At 41.6% G+C, this 25,601-nt stretch overlaps 1 protein-coding gene and 1 long non-coding RNA gene across 11 annotated transcripts in view; one reads left to right on the top strand and one right to left on the bottom strand.

Annotated features, from left to right (window-relative positions):
• The window catches only part of GKAP1 (G kinase anchoring protein 1), an 89,190-nt gene extending 82,424 nt beyond the window's left edge, over positions 1-6,766 (bottom strand). For 7 of the 8 annotated variants that reach the window (XM_084979820.1, XM_005668028.3, XM_013980151.3 and 4 more), the window contains exon 1: positions 6,501-6,766. The gene's annotated coding sequence lies outside the window, so the exon portion shown is untranslated. The remainder of the gene's footprint in view (positions 1-6,500) is intronic. The other variant, XM_084979823.1, reaches the window with a different exon arrangement.
• Positions 6,767-6,878: 112 nt separating this feature from the next.
• LOC102159026 (uncharacterized) overlaps positions 6,879-25,601 on the top strand; it is a 46,186-nt gene continuing 27,463 nt past the window's right edge. For all 3 annotated transcript variants that reach the window (XR_014817753.1, XR_002336307.2, XR_014817752.1), the window contains exons 1-2: positions 6,879-9,068; positions 9,757-9,870. This is a non-coding gene — a long non-coding RNA (uncharacterized LOC102159026). The remainder of the gene's footprint in view (positions 9,069-9,756; positions 9,871-25,601) is intronic.

Here is a 25,601-nt window from a genome sequence, read left to right as displayed (position 1 = left end):
TAGATCAATGGAACAGGATAGAAGGCCCAGAAATAAACCCACACACCTGTGGTCAATTAAACTACAACAAAGGAGGCAAGAATATACAATAGAGAAAAGACAGTCTCTTCAATAAGTGGAGCTGGGGGAGTTCCCATCATGACTCAGTGTTAGCAAATCCAACTAGGAACCATGAGGTTGCAGTTTCAATCCCTGGCCTTGCTCGGCAGGTTGGGGATCCAGTGCTGCTGTGGGCTGTGGTGTAGGTTGCAGACATTGCTTGGATCCCACATTGCTATGGCTCTGGCATAGGCCTGTGGCTACAGCTCCGATTGGACCCCTAGCCTGGGAACCTCCATATGCCTCGGGAAGCGGCCCTAGAAAAGGCAGAAAAACAAAAAAACAAACAAAGAGGAGTTGGGAAAACTGAACAGCCTCATGTAAAAGAATTAAATTAGAACATTCTCGAACACAAAACACAAAAATAAAGTCAAAATGGAGTAAAGCCCTAAATATAAAACCAGATACTATAAAACCCTTAGAGGAAAACATTGGCAGAACTTGAGAGTTCCAGCTGTGGTGCAGCAGAAATGAATCTGACTAGTATCCATGAGGACGCAGGTTTGATTCCTGGCCTTGTTCAGTGGGTTAAGGATCTGGCGTTGCTGGAAGCTGTGGTGTAGGTTGCAGACACAGCCCGGATCTGGCATGGCTGTGGCTGTGGCATAGGCCGGCAGTTGCAGCTCGGATTCGACTCCTAGTCCAGGAACTTCCATATGCCGCAGATGTGGCCCTAAAAAGGAAAAAAAAAAAAAAAATTGCAGAACACTCTTTGATATACATCGCAGCAATATCTTTTTGGACCCACCTCCTAGAGTAATGAAAATAAAAACAAAAATAAACAAATCGGACCTAACTGAACTTAAAAGTTTTTGCACAGCAAAGGAAACCATAAACAAAAAGAAAGCCTAGGAATGGGAAATAATATCTGAAAATGAAGAGACTGACAAAGGACTTATCTCCAAAATATACAAATAACTCATACAGCTTAATATCAAAAACACAAACAAACCTAGTCAAAAAATAGGCAAAAGATCTACATAGACATTTCTCCAAAGCAGACAGACAGATGGCCTGAAAGTACACGAAAAGATGCTCAACATTGTTAATTATTAGAGAAATGCGAATCAAAACTACAAGTTACAGGAGTTCCCGTTGTGGTGCAGTGGTTAACGAATCCGACTAGGAACCATGAGGTTTGCAGGTTCGATCCCTGCCCTTGCTCAGTGGGTTAACGATCCGGCGTTGCCATGAACTGTGGTGTAGGTTGCAGATGCAGCTCGGATCCCACGTTGCTGTGGCCCTGGTGTAGGCCAGCGGCTTCAGCTCCGATTAGACCCCTAGCCTGGGAAACCTCCTTATGCCACGGGAGCGGCCCAAGAAATGACAAAAAGACAAAAAAAAAAAAACCAAAAAACAAAAAAAAACAAACTACAAGTTACATTCTTATTTTCTTTTGGCTATGCCCACAGCATGTGGAAGTTTCCAGGTCACAAATCAAACCCATGCCACAGCAAGGACCCAAGCCACAGAAGTGAAACACTGGATCCTTAACTAAGCCACCAGGGAACTCCTAAAAATATTTTCATTCTTTTTTTTTTTTTTTAAAGGCCACATCCACAGCATATGGAAGTTCCTGGGCCAGGGACTGAATCCAAGCTGCAGCTGAGAATTATGACACAGCTCCAGAACATAGCTGCAACAATGCCAGATCTTTTAACCGACTGCACCTTGCTGGGGAGCGAACCCGCACTTCTGCACCGACCCAAGCTGCTGCAGTCAGATTCTTAACCCACTGCACCATGATGGGAACTCCAATAGTTACTTCTTTAAAAAAAATTTTTTTAAAAAGAAAAAAGTTGGGGGAATATCCCATAGCTCAGAGTGCAAAGAGGACAATAACCCCCTTTGATACAGATGAAACAATTGTACTGCATGAATGATATAATAGCATTCCATATATGGTCAAAAAAAAAAGGAACAAGGTCATCTACACTCAAATTCAAGAAGGAAGACATAATCTAGTCAATGCAATATTGATTTTTTTTTTTTCTGCCCTGTGTCAAAACTTAGAAAGGGCAACTACAGGTCAGAATTGATAATGAGATGCCTCTGGTCCCTTACGTAAGTGATTGAGAAGACAAATGACAGACAGCAACTGTCAAAGACTGATTATGCTGCATGGTTTTAGGAGAACATTGTCTTCATTAACAAAGTTTTCAGAATTTGCAAAAAGATAACCATGTTATACAATCCAGGAATTCATTTGTTTTTTGTTGTTGTTGTTTGTTTTGTCTTTTTGTCTTTTTAGGGCCACATCTGCAGCATATGGAGGTTCCCAGGCTAGGGGTCGAATCAGGGCTGCAACCACCAACCTACGCCACAGCTCACTGCAACACCAGATCCTTAACCCACTGAGCAAGGCCGGGGATCAAACCCCCAACCTCATGGTTCCTAGTCAGATTTGTTTCTGCTGCGCCACAACGAGAACACCCAAGAATTCATTTGAAACTGCCTTTTTTTTTTTTTTTCCAATCTTGAAAGGAAAATAAGTAAGCTGACCATATAAGCATCAGACTTTTAAAAAATACTATTTCAGGGAAAGTACTCCTTTCGGTCTTATGTCCTAAATTTCTACCTCTCCACCTATAGTCATATCTCAGAGATACTTGAATAAATAGATTCAAACAAAATTCTCCCTCCCCCTACTATTTTCCCTTTCTTTCTCTATCACATGGTCTTTAAAATCCAGATATTCAAATGCTCATTTATATACATAAACTTAAATAACATGGATATAATTAAAGTATACAATGCAAAAATATAATGGACATTCATTAAGCTATCTACATTTTGTCAGGAATGCAATGGCTAATGCTCTGTATTAAACACATATTACTAAAATACTACATAAATCAGGCTTTTTAGTTCAGAAATTTAATGATTATTTCCTATGTTTCTCCTTCTTCCCTTTGAGTCTACTTTTTTTTTTTCCCTGCTTTTTTAGGGCTGCACCTGCAGCATATGGAGGTTCCCAGGCTAGGGGATGAATTGGAGCTGCAGCTGCTGGCCTACACCAAAATCACAGCGATGCCAGATCCCAGCAGCGTCTGCCACAGACACCACAGCTCAGGGCAATGCTGGATCCTTAACTCACTGAGTGAGGCCAGGGATCAAACCTGTGTCCTCCTGGATACCAGTCAGATTCATTTCTGCTGAGCCACGACGAGAACTCCTGAGTCTCCTTTTAAAAATAATTTAAAAGCTAATTTAAGTAGTTGAAGCAAGACAAAAGAAAATTCCAAGATAACTTTAAGAGAAATATTTCAGGTCAAATGTACACTAAACAAGTTCACAAATATAAATATGCTGGCAGCTCATACACATCTAAGTGCAATATTCTATAATTTCTTAATGAATACCATTAGTAAAAACTATTATTTCCTTTATACTTGAGATTGCAGCTATGTCAAATTACAGTGAAGTCTCCACTTTATATATACTCAATACTTAAAAAGCTAATCCATTTTCAAACATTTGAGCATATGTTACAGCTTTCTATAGCAACAGTCCTTCCTCAGATTTGGTACTGGAGCAAAACAAACTACTTACAATTTCCTGACCACACATTTAGTTGTTCGTATATTTCTGCTGTGTCTTTTGCCTAAAACGCCCTATCTTCCATTTACAATTTGTATTTGTTCCTCAAAATCCTGCTGAGGTGCCAACATTTCTGTAAAGCTTTCTCTAACCTGCTTGTTGAGTTAATCATTCTCTCCTCTGTGATATTTCTGTGCTTTATATTTACTTTTATTACTGAATAGAGTTCATTAAAATGATCTGTTTGCTGCTGTGCCTAGCCCCTCATAATTCTGATTTCAACATCCTGAAAGACAAAGGCTTTTTCTTTCCACCCCAAATAAAACCTGGCACAAAAAAGGATACATTTATTGTATTTGGTTTTTTAGAAGGATTATTGAAATTGCCCAAGTATACAACTATCTATGCGTTCAAAGACGTGCTCTCAAGTAGAATGGACAGCAAAATAAAATGCAAAGTGTGATAGACATAATGCCGAATCCCTAGAAGCAAGTGTGCATTAACAATGATTATTAGCAGTTTAAAGTTGTTTTACTCTAAGTGTCATTCTAACTGATCACCACAATTAATTGCGTTTAGGAAGCATAATTGGTTTTAAAATATTGATTAAAAAGAGTTAGGATACAGGAGCTTAAGCAAACTACGTTTTAAAATGAACAGCCTCAACTGCCAGCAGCAGGATTTCTAAACAGCTGATCCTCTTGGTCTCTTCTACCAAGGTTCTGAGGTTCACTGCCACTATGATGTCATCCCTCTAGACTATAATCACTCTAAGGTCAAGAAAGATGGTAGCAGTAGCCATACCTCATTCCTGGGAATCACAATTAGGGCATTTCAAAACTAATTATGTATAAAATCCTCAATCAAGAACAACCCAATATATCCTCTTTCTTCCATTAAGCCTATCAACCAGTAAGCCTATGAAAAAAAAGAAATGAATATAATGTAGATGCTTCTCTGAAATATAGTTTAGATTCAAAAAAAAAAAAAGCCATAAAATGAAATGGCACTGAGTATGAGTGACTTCACATCTGGTGAAAAAAATTTTCATTGTATTATGTCAAATAACACAACTAAATATCTTTCACGTTGGCTTCTTATATCTTTTTTTTCTTTTTCTTTTTAGGGCTGCACCTGCTGCAAATGGACAGTCCCAGCTAGGGGTGGAATTGGAGCTACAGCTGCTGGCCTAGACCACAGCCACAGCAACACCAGAACCAAGCCGCATCTGCAGCCAACACCATAGCTCACAGCAACAGTGGATCCTTAACCCACTGAGTAAGACTAGTGGTCTAACCCCCGTCCTCACAGATACTAGTTTCCCCTGAGCCACCATGAGAACTCCACTTTGACTTCTTATAAACTAAGGTTCACAACCAAGTGCCAAGTGCATATCAAAAACTTTGCTCTCAACACACTCGCTGTAAACAAATCACATAAATTTAATGTGTATGCCCTAAATTTCATGTCTTTCTTCATAGTTAAATATTGCTTCCCCACTCCAATCTGCAGCACCTAATTTCTGTGGGCTGAAAAACCGAGCAAAAAGCACAAGCTGGTACTGTGTGAGGACCTAAGGGATTCTCCCATGAATAAAGCACACATATTTTCCTTTGCCCCAGTGATCTCTCAAGTCAACTTCTGGGTTTCTGCTCTTAGTCCACAGAGCAAAGCCACCTGACTGATACCTTAAGTTTGTTGTAACCATTTATGACAAGAATATCTTCCATTAATAAGGATTTGCTAATGCCATCTAATGCCGTATATAAGCCTGCTGAGAAAAAAACATCTGTATTTCCACAGATTAAAGATTTTAATATTTTTGATTGCCATAAAGTTTCTTTAATATTCTTATAGCTGAAAGTCAAATTTATTAAACTGGTGATTCAAGTTACAGTCACAAGCATGTTTACGATATAAAGAAACTGACAATACTGAACAGTGCCGAAAAAATTTCACTGGCTTTTCAGGAGAGGAAAGACACTCTTTCAGTACTGCTTCTAATGAAAGCTGTAGCAGGTAGGCAACTGTAAAATCTGGCTAAGGTAAGAATGGAAAACTCTAAAAAGAAAGTGGAGAGAAAATTTAATAAGTCATTTTTATCCTTGTTGGCTATCTACCAAGCACCCTAAGTGCTAGAGATGACAAAAATTCTGGAATACTGCTTGTTCCAAACAATAATTGCAAAAAAAACCAACAAAATTCAACACCCTTCTTTTTTAGTTTTCAACAGCTAGCGTGGAGGAGGAGCACTTTATTCAAAAAGTAATTCATGAATGAAATTCACTCATTCATGAATGAAAGCCAAATTTCGCCCATAGGCTGTTAACCGATGCTCCAAAACTTATTCGCGCAAAGTACACAGAGAAAGAAACGGGGCTGGGCAAGACTTAACCCGGGCAAAGAAACGGCTTCAAAACCTGAAAGGGAGAGAACGGCGAGTCAGGTCGTCGCTCCAGAAATTTCCGAGCGCCTGCCTCCCCCGGAGGAAGACCGCTCCCCGCGACGGGGAGGGGACGGCGGCACCTGTCAACCGGCGGCCCCGCCACTGCGGTCGCCCCCGACCCCGGCCCCCGCGGGGTCTCGGGAGGCGCAGGCACGGCCCGGGGCCTGGGGTCTCCGCCGGTCCCTCTCCTTCGTCCCTGAGCCCGCCGCCGAGCGTCGCGGCCGCGGCCCTTCCCGAGGAGCGGCCCTCCCGCGCACTCTGCCCGGCAGCTGTGGCCAGCGGGGCCCGCCGCCCCCCAGGCCAAGTCCCCTACCGCTGAGCCCCGGGCGCACAGAGTGGCGCGGCTGAGCGACCGCCACCGCCTCAGAGGCGCCCGAGCGGACCCAGCGAGGCGGCCCGCCCTCCGCGTACTCACCGGGCCTCCCCAGCCGCCGGTTCGGCCCTCCTCTCCCTCCTCCCCCTGCCGCCGCCGCTCCGCGACTCCCGTGGCGGCCGCACTGGGCGTTGGGACCGGGCTGGGTCACGTGTCGGGGGGCAGAGATGGGCTCGCGGCGGGCGAGCGCCGGGCACTAACGGGCCCCGTGGCGCCGGACCGGGCGGACCACGGCGGGGAGCGCGGCTGCGGGCTGCGGTGAGGGGCGGGGAGAGCGCGGCCGCGAGCTGAGGGCGGGAGGGAAGTCCCGGCGGAGGGGGCGGCGTGAGAGCCGCGGGGCGGGGCGGGGGCGGGGCCTGGCGCGTCTGCCGCCGCGCGCGGGGGTTTGTTTATTTTCTCGGTTGGTTGCGGCGCTGGCGCGTGGGTAGAGGCTCTCCGGTGACGTGAGCGCCCGGAGTTGGGGGAAAGGGCCAGAACCACCTGCTGGAGAAGGGGAGCTACGGGGGCCGGGCAGGGTCCAAACGTCTCACGTAGGCGGCGACGCCGCGGTCTTCGAGGGGTTACCGGGAAGAGAAGGGCTTTCCCGGAGCGGATGGAAGGAGGGAGGCCTCCCGAGAGAATAGGACTCCAGGCCGTTCACCAGCAGTTCGGCGGCTTCACCTGCATCGCGGAGAGCAGTTAGAGAGCCCCTGGGGTAGAGAAGGGTCGGTGGAATGTGGGGGCCACTCGGGGCTCGACCCCCTGTTAGTGAAGTAAGGATGGTCCTCCAGATCAAGGTTTGAATAGAAAGACTGCATCAGATCTCTATAAGGAAAATAACGAATATTGCTCAGTTTTCTGTAGAGTTACACTTTCACGTTATCTCCCTTGGTGTTCCATCAGGTAGTAGGACTCTCACTTTACAAGCCTAGCTGAGTGACTTACTCAAAGCCTCGCAGCTAATAAATGGCAGAGCTGGAACCCAGCTGTCTTGACTTCAAATTCTGTGCTGCTTACGGTTACATCACATTATCTCCCCAAATCACTTTGATTCAACTTTTAGTAGGCGCCCCCATAGGTGAGACACTGCAGGGTTACAGAGAGGAGTTGAAGATGCTGTCCTTGTCTTCAGAGTAAGGAATAAAACACGTATAATGAGAGAAAAGCCAGGATAGGTACCACGTGAAAAATACAGGGAGTACTGCAGAAGATTACTGAACTGCTCAGACCGGTCTAGCGGATTAGGAAAGAAAGGCAGCAAGGAGGCTGCCCTGGGGATTGACCTTGAAGGGGATGAGGATGGTTTTACAGCAAGAAAAGAGACCATGAGAAAATGTATGGGAGTTCCTCGCGGTTAACCAACTGGACTAGTATCCGTAAGGACGTGTGTTCGATCTCTGGCCTCGCTCAGTGAGTTAAGGATCCAGCGGTGCCGTGAGCTGTGGTGTAGGTCTCAGACGCAGCTCGGATCCTGCATCACTGTGGCTGTGATGTAGGCTGGCGGCTACAGCTCCGATTCGACCCCTAGTCTGGGAACCTCTATGTGCTCGTGGGTGTGGCCCTAAAAACACACACGCATATATTAGGAAGGTAAATCAATGAAAGTGATGTTCAGGAAAAGCAAATGGTAAGATTCTAGGGCATATTAAGAAGTGGCAGACACGGAGGGAGGCCAAGTGGAAGAATTTGTGTTGAATTCAGTACTTTGTTTTCACCTTTAAAAGTTTGAAGGTTTGAAAGCCTTGCTAATCTTCGATCTCTCTCTGAATGAATACAGAAATTAGAGGTGGAAAAATGGTCAGGCAGACTTGCAATAGACCAGGTAAGAGGTAATGGTAGGTCTGGAACTAAAGGTAAGGCAGGCAGAATTTAAAAGAGCTTGGCTGAAAGATGATGTGGAAGCAGAATCTACAGAATTTGGCAATTGATTAATTGGATTTCTAGTCAGAGGGGGTAACACAAGAATACATGAGGGAAGAAGAGAAAAATCAAAGGTAGTGGAGGTTTTGAGTTTGGTGATAAGTATAGAAGATGGAGAAAAAGACAAAACTAGGCATAGGAACTGCTTTTTAAGGAATCACTTGGGATTTGGACATCTTATGAGTTTGAAAGGTTGTTAGAAATGGACACTAAGAAATTAGATGTAAAGATTTTGAAGGAAGGGAAAGTAGATTGAACTGGAAAAATAGATTGGGGGGTTATCCTCCTAGCAGTGCTATCACTGTGAGAAAAAAAAAGAAAACAAAGGGCAGAATCTTGGAGAGCAGCTTTTTAGAAAATTGTTGCTCCAAGTGTGGTTAAGGGCCTAGCAGCACTGGCAACACCAGGTCTCAGGCCTCCCCGACCCCCAGACATGCTAAATCAGACCTTTTATTTAACAAGAACCCCAGGTGATTTATATCACATTAAAACTAGAGAAGCTCAGACCTAGTTGAGAAAAGCCAACGAATAAAGGAGGGAACTAATCTAGATAGAGAAGCCAGCCAAGAAAGAGAGGAGGAAGTAGGAGGAGAACCACAGTAATGGGGAATCACCAAAGCAAGATAAATTGGAGTGTCACAAAGATGGGCAGGAAGAAATGGTGATTACAATATCCAAAACCGAAGAGGTGGACTAGCCTAAGGAAAGAAGGTATGTTTGAATTTTGTGATTAGGTGGTGTGTGGTCATCGTGACCATGTTGTTTCAATTGAAAGGTTGAAAACTGCCCCTTTGTGATTGAGAACAGCCTAGAAATATAAGCCCTCCAGTCCCCACATATATGGGACTCATTAAAGTAGGCTTGTGGATTTGATAGTGGAACAAAGTAGTTTTTTGTTTGTTTGTTTGTTTCTTTTTTCTTTTTAGAGCCACACCTGAGGCATACGGAAGTTTCCAGGCTAGGGATCGAATCAGAACTACAGCAGCCGGCCACAGCCACAGCCACACCAGATCTGAGCCGCATCTGTGGCCTAAACCACAACTCGTGGCAACGCCAGATCCTTAACCCACTGAGCGAGGCCAGGGATTGAACCCACGTCCTCATGGATACTAAGTTGGTTTTGTTACCCTGAGCCACCATGGGAACTTCCTAGAAGTTCTTTTCTAATTGCTTCTATTTTCTCAGTGAAGTAAGAAAACAGGATCATCTGGAGAGACTGCTAATTGTTCATCACAATGTATTTCTTCCCTTCTTCTTGGGCACACGCTATTTTTCTCAGCCTTTCCTTCAGTTAGGTATGGTCACATGTGAAGTTTATTGCTAGTGGAGAGTAAGCAGAGATGCTGTCTGCCACTATCGGCCCAGTGTGCCTCCTTCATGAATTTTTCCTTCCCACCAGCTGGATTATGCAGATGACTGCATGTCCCCCAGAGTTGGCAGGACCACCAGAAAGAAGGTGCAGGGATGCAGGAGAGCTGCCCACAGATCTGGAACACCCACTCAGGATTATTCTGTAAGCAAGATATAAATTTCTATTGAATGGGGGTCATCACATTTCTGTTTATTTGTTATAACAATTTAGCCTACTATGGCTAGTGCTGTTATTAACAGAAGTAATGAGAGGGGATTTAGGGGGAGAGGGAGAGAGGAAAAGAAGTGAAATTGGGGAGTTCCCATGTGGTGTGGCAGAAAGGAATCCAACTGGTATCCATGAGGATGTGGGTTTGATCCCTGGCCTTGCTCCGTGGGTTAAGGATCCAGCATTACCGTGAGCTGCAGTCACAGATGCAGCTTGGATCCTGAGTTGCTGTGGCTGTGACTGTGGCTGTGACCAGCAGCTGTAGCTCCAACTTAACCCCTAGGCTGGGAACCTCCATATGCCTCGGGTGTGGCCCTAAAAAGCAAAAAGAAAGAAGGAAAAGAAAAAGAGAGAGAGAAAGGAAGGAAGAGAAAGAAAGAAAGAAAGAAAGGAAAGAAATGAAATAGTAGTCTGTGAATGTGGGAGAAATAATTGATTAGGGAAACATGGTAAGTTTTCCAGGCACTATGAAGGGCCCCCTGAGTGAGTGAATTTATAGTGAGACCAGTCAACATGGTGTACATTTTTCACCAGCCATATTTAGTTGCTCATGCACAGGCACTGAGAAGGCAGTTTTTGATTACCCAGGACTGAGATCTGGCAGGGCAAGTATGATCGAGATAGGTGGGCAAAGGGTAGTTGTGGGTAGATGCAAAGGAGGCATTATAATATCAGATGTTTTAAGAATTAAAGCGGGGGGGCTATAAAATGATAGGGTGAATGGAATGTGCTTTTTTTTTTTTTTTTTTTTTTTTGGCTTTTTGCCTTTTCTAGAGCCACTCCCGTGGCATATGGAGGTTCCCAGGCTAGGGGGTCTAATCGGAGCTGTAGCCACCGGCCCACACCAGGGGCACAGCAACGCAAGATCCGAGCTGCTGTCTGCAACTTATACCACAGCTCACAGCAATGCCGGATCCTCAACCCACTGAGCAAGGCCAGGGATCGAACCCACAACCTCATGGTTCCTAGTCGGATTCGTTAACCACTGAGCCACAATGTGAACTCCTTTCATTCGTGTGTGTGTGTGTGTGTGTAATGTGTTTCTGATCAGACTGAAGAATTGTTGGAGTTTAGGTATCATAGAGTCTGACCTGAAAAGATAAAAGATGGTTTGGAGAGAAGCTTGAAATTAAGATCAGAAGCGGGCTGGAGTTCCCTTTGTGGCTCAGTGGAAACAAATACGACTAGTATCCACGAGGACACAGGTTCAATCCCTGGCCTCGCTCTGTGGGTTAAGGATCCAGCATTGCCAGGAGCTGTGGAAGGTCACAGGTGCGGCTTGGATCCTGTGTTGCTGTGGCTGTGGTGTAGGCTAGCAGCTACAGCTCCGATTTGACCCCTAGCCTGGGAACCTCCAGATGCCTCGGGTGCGGACCTAAAACAAAAGGACAGGAAAAAAAAAAAAAAAAAAAAACAGAAGAGGGCAGTTGTCAGTAATGTCAAGGTTCAGAGAATGACCTTGAGAGTGGGTAGCTGAGATAGCGGGGCCAAAGATTGTTCAAAGAACCAGTGGTCAAGGAATTGAGGGGCAGTAAGGACTTGAAAGGTATGTCTATATATATCTTGCAAAGAATTGTCCATAGAAGTGACTGTGGTGTTGGAGCAGTGAGTTGCTCTGGAGAGAGTGATAATGAGCTGGTACTAAAATTTTCAAAGAATGAGGGGCTGAATTCTCTAAATTAGGGTGCTCAAGGCTATCAAGGATGTTAAGATGTTGAACTCTTGCAGTTATCGGGTTTCATTTACACAGGTGCTTCAAAGTTTTGTGTTACTAATGTGGGATTTCTAATTGCTTCTTTTTGACCTCTCAGATTACAGATGGTAACTGCTTTCTTTAAGAGGAAATGCCCATCTGTCTTTATTATAAAACAAACACATGCCAGGATTCCCAGTTTAAATGACTATGCTTTAAAATTTGTCATAAACTACTCTCTTCTACCTCCAAAGTGTATCCTCGAATAGATACATCCAAAGTGAGGCTAGCCTTGCCACATCAAATAGTGTGCTGAAAATGTTCAAAATCTATGTGAAAAATGTCAGGTATAGGTTAAGTTAACAATACCTGGGGATTGACTAGAGACCTGACAAATGGAAAATAACTAGGTTATCTGTAGGTTGGAAAATGATGTGCTACATTATGTAGCATAGGTGCCCTGAAGTCAGACTCCTAGTTATTGAATCATAGCATCCATCTCATGGGGTTATTGGGAGGATAAAATATTAATACATATCATACATATAAGCATTTAAAAGACTGTTTAGCATATAAAGGACTGAAAAAAATTAGATATATTATTGTACATATATCTAATCCTTATAGAATTGCCTATAACTATCCTCAGACTTTTCTCACTTAGAAAATATGTTCAGAGTTCCCGCCATGGTGCAATGAGATTGCCAGTGTCTCTGCAGTGCCAGGATGCAGGTTCTATTCCCAGCCAGCAGAGTGGGTCAAAGGATCCCACTGTGGCTCAGATCTGATTCTTGGTCCAGTAACTCCATATGCCACTGGGCAGTTAAAAAAGAAAAACTCAAAAAAAGAAAAAAACACCCACAAATTACAGCATTAATTGACACAATTGACACAGAAATCAACTAATTTTTTTTTAATTTTTCATTACATCTAATTGTGTTAATACACAGGAAAGCTGAGGTAGAGTGGGGTTGAAAATGAGAATTTAATTATGAAGGTTTTATGAAGAACAGTGGGATCCTCCTTCCCCCAACCCCTACCCTATTTCCTGCTGCCTTAACTCAGCAGATAGATGCTTATTTTCTGGAGAGTTTTGCTCAGAGCTGCTCTGGACACTGGCAGAGCTGAGAGCTGGGGTGACTCGCTCTGTAGAAAAGAATTAAATAAAGTTTTGCATGTTGAGTTATGGGACATATCCCCCCAGCTTCATCCCCAAATTTGGATTCTAGAACACTGGGATCCTGTTAGGGAATTGGAAGCTTCCTCTGGGGGAAGTGCAAGAGAAAAGGCCTACAAATATTGACATTCGTGGGTTCTCTAATGGAGAAGGTCTTGTCACCTAACTCTTTACAGTGAAGCCAACAGGAGACAAATCCTGCTCATACCAACAGAGGCTCTTTTTTTTTTTGGTTGCACCTGTGGCATATGGAAGTTCCTAGACCAGGGATTGAATCCAAGCTGCAGCTGCATTCTTAACCCACTGTGCCAGGCTGGTGATCAAACCTGTGCCTAAGCAGCAACCTGAGCTGCTGCAGAGACAATGCTGTCTCCTCAACCCACTGTGCCACAGTGGGAACTCCAGTCATCTCATTCTTAAATGTGGGTGATTGGTCAAAGATCTCTAGATATTTGAAGAAACCCCCCTTCCATGAAAGAGCCTGAAATGAACAAACAGGAGAAAGAAAGAAGAAAAAGAAAAGAAAGAGTGGAAATAGAGCCAATGCAGGGAGAAGAAAAAGATGTCAAAATAAAAATGTTTAACTCGGCATATGTCAGCAGCCCTACCACAGGGTGGGCACTGTGAGAGGCTGCCTCTGGCCATTGGAGTCCTCAGTGCAGACACCATGGAGCAGAACTGCAGCTGACCTGCTGCTGATATGCACTGTAAAGGAGAGGGAATTTGTTACTACAGCAGAATTCACCTCTCCTGACCTATATAACATGGGATATTGTGGACAATATATAATAGGCATTAAAATGTAGACAATAAGAGTTCCTTTCATGGCTAAGCAGAAACAAATCTGACTAGCATCCATGAGAACGCAGGTTTTGCTCAGTGGGTTTAAGGATCTGGCGTTGCCAGGAGCTGTGGTGTATGTGGCGGACGCAGCTCAGATCTGGTGTGGCTGTGGCTGTGGGAAAATAAAATATAGACAGTAAACACTGAGCAATGTGATAAAAACATATTAGGAAATTAATAAATGGCATAAAATGGCTAAAACTGAATAAAACATGCCAGTAGAAATGTGCTCTTGAGAAATGTGGAGATAAATAGAACAGCAATTTTCCTTTGGGAAGCAGGCATCAGAGTGATGACCGATGGAGCAGGGCCTTCTGTTATTGTTATGAGCCTTGTAATTATTTGACTTTTAAACCACATACGCTGTCACTTGGGAAAAAAAGTAAAATTACATCTCTTTTAAAAAAGTTAATGCTGGAGTTCCTGTCGTGGCGCAGTGGTTAACGAATCCAACTAGGAACCATGAGGTTGCGGGTTCGATCCCTGCCCTTGCTCGGTGGGTTAACGATCCGGCGTTGCTGTGAGCTGTGGTGTAGGTTGCAGACGCTGCTCGGATCCCGCGTTGCTGTGGCTCTGGTGTAGGCTGGCGGCTACAGCTCCGATTCGCCCCCTAGCCTGGGAACCTCCATATGCCGTGGGAGTGGCCCAAAGAAATAGCAAAAAGACAAAAAAAAAAAAAAAAAAAAGGTTAATGCTAAGTGAGAAGAGGGGAAGGTTGTAGTACTACTGTTTTTAATTCAGTCAACTTAATAGAATGACCATTAATCATCCCACAGTAACCTTAAGATTGTAAGTAGAACTAATTCTTGACTAATACTTTTAAGATACTTTTTTCAAGAGAACTAGATAAATCAAAGCACTGAAAGCTAAATTTTTTCATTCTTCACACTGCCCATATAAAATAGAAATATTAATATGGCTTTGCTTGACTTAGCCACCTCCTTCTCTTGCCCTTACTGTGGTGTTATTTATAGTGTACTATTTATATGAAGTCAAATGTCACTAACTTGAATTTGAAAAATGACCCACATGAATATGGAATTGTTTTATGAAAGGCTATTCTATACTCTCAAAAATAATTAATTTCAAAATACCCTCTCATACTAGACTTAAAAGTATTTTACTCAGGAGCCTGGCAGTGATTAAAATTGATGTTAGATATAGATATAAACATAGATACAGCCTATAAATTATTTGCAAATAATTAATTCTACTTAATGGGTTTTAAACTCTCTTCAGGTTTTTTTTTTTTTTTTTTTTTTGCAGGGGTGCTACACTCAGTGTATGGAGGTTCCCAGGTTAGGGGTCAAATCAAAGCCGCTGGCCACAGCACAGCCACAGCAAGTCAGGACCTGAGCCGCATCTGCGACCTACACCACAGCTCACAACAGTGGATCCTTAACCCACTGAGCAAGGCCAGGGATCAAACCTGCATCCTCATGGGTGCTAGTCACATGCATTTCCGCTGAGCCACGATGGGAACTCCTCTTTTGGTATTTTGTACACCATCTGTACTATATCTAAAGAAAAAGGATTTGGGCAGCAAAAGTAAACCAGTCCAATTGCTGTGTTTATTGTACAGAATAAGTGCAGCAGTCTTTCCATAATCTTTTGACTCTTTAGTGTGGTCCTTTTGCGATCTAGACCGCCTTTCTATCCTCATCTTCAGCCATCCTTTTACACCCAGCACCAATTCAGTCATTCAGCAGACTCTGGAGTTCCCAGTGTACTAGGCCTATTACTAAACTGTTGACAGTTCTCTCTCCCATTTGCAATGGAGTTTCCTGATCTAAAATGCTGTTCTTCTTAAACCTTCTAAAAGCCAGTTTGTCCCTTAAGACACAAAGGGCACATTCTTAGGGGAGCCTTCTCTTACCCCTGAAAGTTACAAAGCCCTTCCTCTATATTCCCTTAAAATCCTCTATATTTTTACCAGAACCATTACATTCTCGTTTATATTGTGAGCCCCATAAAACAGAAACCTAGCCTTTTACTCATTTCTATGTCACTGCCACAACCAGGCTTCTTGTATGCATTCGAATGTTTCTTTCTTCAACAGATCATATGCTTCTTGGTCTGCAATTGATTAAACTATGTTTTCTTTCGTTCTAAGCACTTAGGATAAGACGTAGCACATAGAAATTTGTTGAATAAATTAGCTTTTTTCATTACCATTAATCTTTAAAATATATAGCACTGAGGAATATTCAGAAAGTATTCTCATGCTACAGAGAGATAGGGTGGGTACTGAAGATTGTTCCTTTTGTGTTTTACTTAAATAGGAAAAATAAATGTGAAAAATTTGAGACTATAGACTTCAAAAGCCAAATTATCTAGCTGTGCTCTATGCTCTTATCACCTTCACCTAGCAATAAGAAAAACAAATAATTTTTGAAGTAATAATATGGAAATAATCAGCTAAAAATTTGGCATCATCAACAACAACAAAAAGTTGGATTTCTGCTCATTAAGTAAGTTCCTATGGGTACACATGTTTCTAAGCCAAGTTTCACTATCCACCAAAACCAAAGTGTGATCAATATGCAAAAATAAGTTGTATTTCTATACACTAACAATGAACAATCCAAAAATGAAATTAAGAAAACAAGCCCACTTACAATAGCATCAAAAGAAATAAAATATTCAGGAATAAATTTAGCCAAAGAAAGATAAGACTTGTGCACTGAAAACTACAGAGCATGGTTAAAAGAAATTATAGACTAAATAAATGAAAGGCAGCCCATGTTTATGGATTGGAAAACTTAATATTTGTTAAGACGACAATGTTCCAAAAATATAGCTACAGATTCAGTGTAATTCCTACCAAAATTCCAACAAGCTTTTTTGCAGAAATGGGTAAGCTATCAACTATTCTTTAATAAAACTTAAAAATGAAAAAATTAAAATTAGAAAATTAAAAATACAAAGCACACACAAAAGCAAAAAAAAAAGAAAGAAATGAACAGGCTATTTGTAAAATTCAAAGCTACAGTAATCAAGTGTGGTACAGGTATAAGGACAGAAATAAGCCAATGGAATAGAATCAAGAGTCCATGGAGTTCTCTAGTGGTTGGGGATTCAGTGTTGGCACTACTATGGCTGGGTTCTGCTGTGGCTTGGGTTTGGTCCCTGGCCTGGGAACTTCTGCATGCCACAGGTGTGGCAAAAAAAAAAAAAAAAAAGAATCCATAAACAAACCCAAACATCTATGGTCAATCAGCGTTCAACAACAGCGCCAAGACAACTCAATAAACAAAAGATAGGAGTTTTTTTTTTTTTTCCCAATAAATGGTACTAAGACAATTTAGTATCCATCTGCAAAAGAATGAACCCTACGTCAAACCATACACAAAAATTAATTCAAAATGGATCCAAGACATAAAGGTAAGAGCTACAACAATAAAACTCTTTGAAGGAAAGAGATGTAAATCTGTATCATATCAGATTGGCAATGGATTCTTAGATATGAAAACTAAAGCCCAAACAACCAAAGAAAAAAATAAATTGGATTTCATCAAAAGTAAATATTTCTCCAATGCAAAGGACACCACTGAGAAAGTGAAAAGACAACACAGGATGGGAGAAAATATTTGTAAATCATATATCTGAAAGGGACTTGAGTCTAGAATATATAAAGAAATCTTACAACTCAAAATTGAAAAGACAAATAACTTTAAATGAGCAAAGGATATGAACAGACATTTCTCCAAAGAAGATAAATACCCAATAAACATATGAAAAAAATATTCAGTATCATTACGCATTAGGAAAATGTAACGCAAAACTGCAATGAGATACCTTTTCATTTTTTTAATCTTTTTTTTTTTTTTTCTTCTTTTTAGGGCTGCACCCACGGCATATGGAGGTTCCCAGGCTAGGGCTCGAATCAGAGCTGTAGCCACTGGCCTATGGCACAGCCACAGCCAGGTGGGATCTGAGCTGCTTCTGCCTCCTAGACCACAGCTCACGGCAATGCCAGATCCTTAACCCACTGAGCGAGGCCAGGGATCGAACCTGCATCCTCATGGATGCTAGTCGGGTTTGTTAACCACTGAGCCACCAGGAGAACACCCCGATACCTTTTCAAATATACTAGGATGATTATAATCAAAAAGACAGACACTGAGGATTAAAATGGCGGAATAGAAGGACTGGAGCTCAACTTCTCTCCTAAAAACAACAAAATTTACAACCAAATGCTGAGCAATCTTCAGCCAAATGGACCGGAAACTTTCAAAAAGGTATCCTACTCCAGAAGACAAAGAGGAGGCCACATCAAGAGGTAGGAGGGGTGATTACATGATTTAAGCAACCCCATACCTCCCAGGTGGGAAGCCCCACAGACTGGAAAGTAACTGGTTCACAGAGACTCACCTACAGGAGTGAGAGTTCTGAGCCCCACATCAAGCTCCCATGAGTGGGGATCTGGCAGTGGGAGAAAGAGCCCCCAGAGCATCTGGCATTGAAGGCCAGTGGGGCTCGTGCACAGGAGCTCCGCAGGACTGGGGAAAATGGAGACCCCATTCTTAAAAGGCACACACAGACTTTTAAGTGGACTGGATCCCAGGGCAAAGCAAAGTCTCCATAGGAATCTGGGTCAAACCTGACTGCAGTTCCTGGAGGACCTCCTGGGAAAACAGGGGTGAATGTGGCTTGTTGTGGGGGAAGGTCATTGGAAGCAAAACTCTCAGGAATATTCAGCAGTGTGCCTTTCTCTGGAGGTGGCCATTTTGGGAAAATCTGGCCCCACCCATCAGCACTGAGAAGTCCCAGGGCAAACAACAATCCAGGTGGGATCGCAGCCCCGCCCATCACTAAACAGACTGCCTAAAGAACCTCCCCCCCAGGCACACAGCCCCACCTCTAATCCCATTCAGAGACAAAGCCCCACCCACCAGAGGGATAGGAATCAGCTCCACCTGCCAGTGGGCAGGCATCATTCCCTCCCATCAGGAAGCCTACAGCAAGCCCCCCATACCAACTTCAGCCCCAAGGGGGGCAGACACCAGAAGTAAGAGAGGCTACAACTCTACCATCTATAAAAAGGTCACCACACCAAAAACCTATACAAATGAAAAGACTAGAGAACTATAACTCAGATGAGGGAGAAACAAAAAACCCCAGAAAATCAGCTAAGTGATCAGGAGATTCTCAGCCTCCAGGAAAAAGACTTTAGACTGTTGATGCTGAAGATGATGCAAGACATTAGAAATAAAGTGGAGGCAAAGATGGATAACGTACAGGAAACACTGAGCAAAGTGATACAAGATATAAAACTTAAACAAGCAGAGATGCAAAATACAATAACTGAAACAAAAAATTCACTAGAAGCAGCTAACAGCAGAATACAGGAGGCAGAGGAACGAATAAGCGAGGTGGAGGACAGATTAGTGGGAATTACGGATGCAGAACAGAAAAGAGAAGAAAGATTGAAAACAAATGAAGAGAGAGAGTCTCAGACAACTCTGGGACATCAAATGCACCAACATCCGTATTATAGGGGTGCCAGAAGGAGAAGAGAGGGAGAAGGGGACAGAAAAAATATTCCAGGAGATAATAGCCAAAAACTTCCCTAACATGGGAAGGGAGCCACTCACTCAAATCCAGGAAGCACAACGAGTAGCACATAAAATAAACACAAGAAGGAACACACCAAGACACATATTAATCAAACTGACCAAAATTAAAGACAAAGAGAAAATCTTGAAAGCAGCTAGGGAAAAGAAACAAATAACATACCATGGAAACTCTGCAGGCCAGAAGGGAGTGGCATGATATAGTTAAAGTGATGAAAGGAAAAAACTGCCAACCAAGATTACTTTACCCAGCAAGGCTCTCATTCACATTTGAAGGAGAAAGCCAAAGCTTCACAGATAAGCAAAAGCTAAGAGAATTCAGCAACACTAAACCAGCTTTACAACAAATGCTAAAGGAACTTCTCTAGGCAGAAACAAAAAGGCCACAAATGCCAAGGCTCACCAATAAAGGTATACATACAGTAAAGATATGAAATCATCCATACTCAATTATGCCACCAAAACCAGAAATCATGAGAAGAGGTGGGAACAAATGCAGGACACTGGAGATGCACTTCCAATTAAGAGACCAACAACTTAAAATAATCTCGTGTATGTATATAGACTCTTATATCAAAACTTCAGAATAACTGCAAACCAAAAATCTACAATTGATACACAAACAAATAAGAAAAATCAACTCAAATTCAACACTAAAGATAGCCATCAAACCACTAGAGGAGAGAACAAGAGAAGAAGGGAAGAAAAAAGAGCAACAAAAACAAATCCAAAGCAATTAAGAAAATGGCAATAAGAACATACATATCAATAATTACCTTAAATGTTAATGGACTAAACGCCCCAGCCAAAAAACATAGACTGGCTGAATGGATACAAAAACAAGGTCCATATATATGCTGCCTTCAAGAGACCCACTTCACCTCTAGGGACACAAACAAATTGAAAGTGAGAGGATGGAATAAAATATCCCAAGCAAACGGGATAAGAAAAAAAAAAAGCCAGAGTAGAGGAGTTCCTGTCGTGGCACAGTGGTTAACAAATCTGACGAGGAACCATGAGGTTGCAGGTTCGATCCCTGGCCTTGCTCAGTGGGTTAAGGATCCAGCGTTGCCGTGAGCTGTTTTGTCGGTTGCGGACATGGCTCAGATCCCGCGTTGCTGTGGCTCTGGCGTAGGCCGGCAGCTACAGCTCCAGTTGGACCCCTGGCCTGGGAACCTCCATGTGCTATGGGAGCAGCCCTAGAAAAGGCAAAAAGACCAAAAAAAAAAAAAAAAAGCCAGAGTATCAATACTCATATCAGACAAAATAGATTTTAAAATGAAGAATGTTTTAAGGGACCAAGAAGGTCATTACATAATGATCAAAGGATCAATCCAAGAAGACGTTATAACAATTTTAAATATCTACACACCCAACATAGGTTCACCACAATATATAAGGCAACTGCTAACAAACAACCTTAAAAGGACAAATTGACAATAACACAATCATAGTGGGGGACTTTAACACCCCACTTACAGCAATGGACAGATCATCCAGTCAGAAAATCAATAAGGAAACACAGGCCCTGAATGAAGCATTAGACCAGATAGACTTAATAGATATTTATAGGACATTCCATCCAAAAGCAGCAAAATAACATGCTTCTCAAGTGCACATGGAACGTTCTCTAAGATTGATCACCCCCTGGGCTACAAATCCAACCTCGGGTAACTTTAAGAACATTAAAATCATATCAAGCATCTTTTCAGACCACAACACTACACAACTGGAAATCAACAACAAGGAAAAAAACTGCAAAAAACACAAACACGTGGAGACTAACCAACATGCTACTAACCAACCAATGGATCACTCAAGAAATCAAAGAGGAAATTAAAAAATACCTAGAAACAAATGACAACAAAGATACGACACTCCAAAACCTATGGGATGCAGCAAAAGGCGTTCTAAGAGGAAAGTTTATAGCAATAGAGGCCCACCTCAGGAAACAAGAAAAAGCTCAAATAAACAAGCTAACTTTACATCTAAAGCAGCTAGAGAGAGGAGAACAGACAAGACCCAACATGAGTAGAAGGAAAGAAATCATAAAGATCAGAGCAGAAATCAATGAAATAGAAACGAAGAAAACCATAGAAAAGATCAATGAAACGAAAAGCTGGTTCTTTGAAGAGATCAACAAAATTGATAAACCCTTAGCTAGCCTGATCAAGAATAAAAGAGGACTCAAAAGAATAAAATTAGAAATGAAAGAGGAGAAGTAGCAACGGACATCACAGAAATACAAAGGATCATAAGAGACTACTCTATGCAACTATATGCCAATAAAACGAACAACCTAGAAGAAATGGACAAATTCTTGGAACAGTACAATCTTCCAAGACTAAACCAAGATGAAACAGAAAAGATGAATAGAGCAATCACAAGTACTGAAATTGAAACTGTGATTAAAAAACTTCCAACAAACAAAAGTCCAGAATCAGAACTCGGCTTCACAGGCAAATTCTATCAAACATTTAGAGAAGAGCTAACACCTCTCCGTCTGAAACTATTTCAATAAATTGCAGAGGAAGGGATACTCCCAAACTCATTTTATGAGGCCACAATCACCCTGATACCAAAACAGACAAAGATACCACAAAAAAAGAAAACTACAGGCCAATTTCACTGACAAACATAGATGCAAAAATCCTCAGCAAACTACTAGTAAACTGCATCCAACAATACATTAAAAGGATTGTATATCATGATCAAGTGGGATTTATCCCAGGGATGCAAGTGTTCTTCAATATCTGCAAATCAATCAGTGTGATACACCACATTAACAAACTGAAGAATAAAAACCATATGATCCTCTCAATAGACGCGGAAAAAGCCTTTCACAAAATCCAACAAACATTGCTGATAAAAGCCCTTCAGAAAGTAGGCATAGAGGGAACCTACCTCAACATAATAAAGGCCATGTATGACAAACCCAGAGCAAATATCATTCTCAGTGGTGAAAAGCTGAAAGAATTCCTGCTGAGATCAAGCACAAGACAAGGATGTCTGCTCTCGCCACTACTCTTCAACATAGTTTTGGAAGTCCTAGCCACAGCAATCAGAGTAATGAAAGAGATAAAAGGAATCCAAATTGCAAAGGAAGAAGTAAAACTATCTCTATTTGCAGATGACATGATACTATACCCAGAGAATCCTAAAGACTCTACCAGAAAACTGTTAGAGCTCATCTATGAATTTGGCAAAGTCACAGGATACAAAATTAATATATAGAAATCGATGGCATTTCTATATACTAACAATGAAAGATCAGAAAGAGAAATTAGGGAAGCAATCCTGTTTACCATCGCATCCAAAAGAATAAAATACCCAGTAGTAAACCTACCTAAAGAGACAAAAGACCTGTACTCTGAAAACTACAAGACACTGATGAAAGAAATCAAAGATGACACAAATAGATGGAAAGACATACCATGCTCTTGGATTGGAAGAGTCAATATTATCAAAATGACTATACTACCCAAGGCGATCTGCAGATTCAACACAATCCCTATCAAATTACCAAAGATATTTTCCACAGAACTCAAACAAAATATTTTAAAGTTTGTTTGGAAGCACAAAAGACCCAGAAGAGCCAAAGCCATACTGAGAAGGAAAAATGGAGCTGGAAGAATCAGGCTCCCTGACTGCAGACTATACCACAAAGCAACAGTCATCAAAACCGTATGGTACTGGCACAAAGACAGAAATATAGATCAGCGGAACAGGATAGAAAGCCCAGAATGAAACTCACGCACCTACAGCCAACTAATCTATGATAAAGGAGGCAAGAATACACAATGGAGAAAAGACAGCCTGTTCAATAAATGGTGCTGGGAAAACTGGACAGCCACATGGAAAAGAAGGAAATCAGAACACTCCCTAACACCATCCACAAAAATAAACTCTAAATGGATTAAAGACCTAGATATAAGACCAGACACTATCAAACTCTTAGAGGAAAACATAGGCCAAACACTCACCGACATAAACAACAGCAACATCTCAGATCCACCTCTTAATGATAGTAAAAATAAAAATTAACAAATGGGACTCAATCAAACTTCAAAGTTTCTGCACAGCAAAGGAAACCCTAAACTACAGAAAAAGACAACCCACAGAATGGGAGAAAATCTTTGCAGGTGAATCAACTGACAAGGGATTAATCTCCAAAATTTATAAACACCTCCTACTGCTCCATACCAAAAAAACCAAACAACCCCATCAAAAAATGGGCAGAAGATCTACACAGACAATTCTCCAGAGAAGACATACAGATGGCCAAAAAACATATGAAACAATGTTCAACATCACTCATCATTAGAGAAATGCAAATCAAAACCACTATGAGCTACCACCTTACACCAGCCAGAATAGCCATCATCAAAAAGTCTACAAGCAGTAAGTGCTAGAGAGGGTGTGGAGAAAAAGGAACCCTATTACACTGTTGGTGGAATTGTAAATTGGTGCAACCACTGTGGAAAACAGTATGGAGATTCCTCAGAAAACTAAACATAGAACTATCATTTGATCCAGCAATTCCACTCCTGGCCATCTATCCAGAGAAAAACACGACTCGCAAAGACACATATACTCCAATGTTCATTGCAGCCCTATTTACAACAGCCAAGACATCGAAACAACCTAAATGTCTATTGACAGAAGAGTGGATCACAAAGATGTGGTACATACACACAATGGAATATCACTAAGCCATTAAAAGGAACAAAATACTTGCATTTTTAGCAACATGGATGGACCTAGAAATTATCATGCTAAGTGAAGTCAGTCAGACAATGAGACACCAACATCAAATGCTTTCGCTGACATGTGGAATCTGAAAAAAGGACAGAATGAACTTTGCAGAACAGATACTGACTCTGCAGACTTTGAAAAACTTATGGTTTCCAAGGGAGACAGTTCGGGGGGTGGGAGGATGTGCCATGGTTGTAGGATGGAAATCCTATAAAATTGGATTGTGATGATCATTGTACAACTATAAATGTAATGAATTGATTGAGTAATAAAAAAATTAAAAAGAAACTTAAAAAAAAAGACAGACACTAAGAACTGTTGACGAGGCCATAGAGTAATCAGAACCTCATACACTGCTGGTAGGAATGTAGAATGGTGTAGCTGCTGTGGGAAACAGTCTGCCAGTCTCTCCAAAAAAAATGGAGAACTACTATATTACTCAGAAATTCCACTCTTAGGGATATGTCCAAGAGAATTGAAAACATATTCACACAAAAACATGTACACAGGTGTTTATAGCATTCTGTAGCATGGCTATTCATAATAACCAAAAAGTAGAAATAATCCAAATGCCTATCCATTCATGAATGGATAAACAAAGCATGGTATATCCACACATCGGATTATTATTCAGCCATAAATAGGAATGCAATGCTGTGACATATTACATGAATGAATCTTGAAAACATCATCCTAAGGAAAAGAAGCCATACACTAAGAGACATATGAAATGTCAAAAACAGGCAACTCCACAGAGACAGAGAGATTAGTGGTTGCCAGGTGTTGGAAAAAGCAGAAATTAGGACTGATTGCTAATAGGGACAGAGTTTCTTTTTGATGAAAATGTTCCAGAATTAGTATGATTGCACACCATGGTGTATATACCAAAAACTACTGAATTGTGCACTTTAAGATGGTATTTTATGTTCTGTGAATTATATCTCATTTTTAAAAAGTTTAAGTGAAATGTGATCCTAAACTTGAAATAAATCCTAAGGAGTTGTATAGATCAAGGCAGTGGATCTAGAGCAGTTTTCTCTTTATCAAAGGATGAAATGGCTCAGTAAAATTAGTCAGTGCTCTACCCCTCCCATAAAACTGGCTGGATATGATTTCTACATTCAGATGCAATTTATGATATTTGCTCCTTGTATGCATTGGGTCAATTGAAAAGCAACCTTTAGGTCCATGAGTTTATATCTGGTTTTTACAGCTTTGTGTGTATTTACCTAACTCAAAATTTCCATCTTTAAAAAATAAGCATCCTTGATTCTCTATTCCCCTACCTTGTTTTATTTTCTTCATCGTACTTATTGGAATGTAGGTTCCTTGAGTGATAAGGCCTTTAGTTCTCAGCTCTATCCTCTATAATAAAAGGTTAACAGAAAACATAAAGCAGGGGAAATGCCTATAAATTATCTACAGAGAATTTCCATCTGTTGTCTGCAGATGCCATTTTTGTAATGTTTTCAGAATACAGGTAACTTTAGTTACCAGCTCACCCTTTGAAGGAGGCACAGATTCTTCCCCATATAAGAATTAAACCTCAGGGTACAGGCCTGGTTCAAAGGGTGTTATGGTTTGCTGTAGCCTAGCCAATGAAACTCACATAATTGGGTCC

Source organism: Sus scrofa, chromosome 10, assembly GCF_054392235.1.
Source record: "Sus scrofa isolate SSC_HxYL_T2T_F1_AM1 chromosome 10, Sscrofa_HxYL_maternal_Yorkshire_Landrace_v2.0, whole genome shotgun sequence".
Taxonomy (NCBI): Eukaryota; Metazoa; Chordata; class Mammalia; order Artiodactyla; family Suidae; genus Sus; species Sus scrofa.
This window is presented reverse-complemented; position numbering and strand designations above follow the sequence as displayed.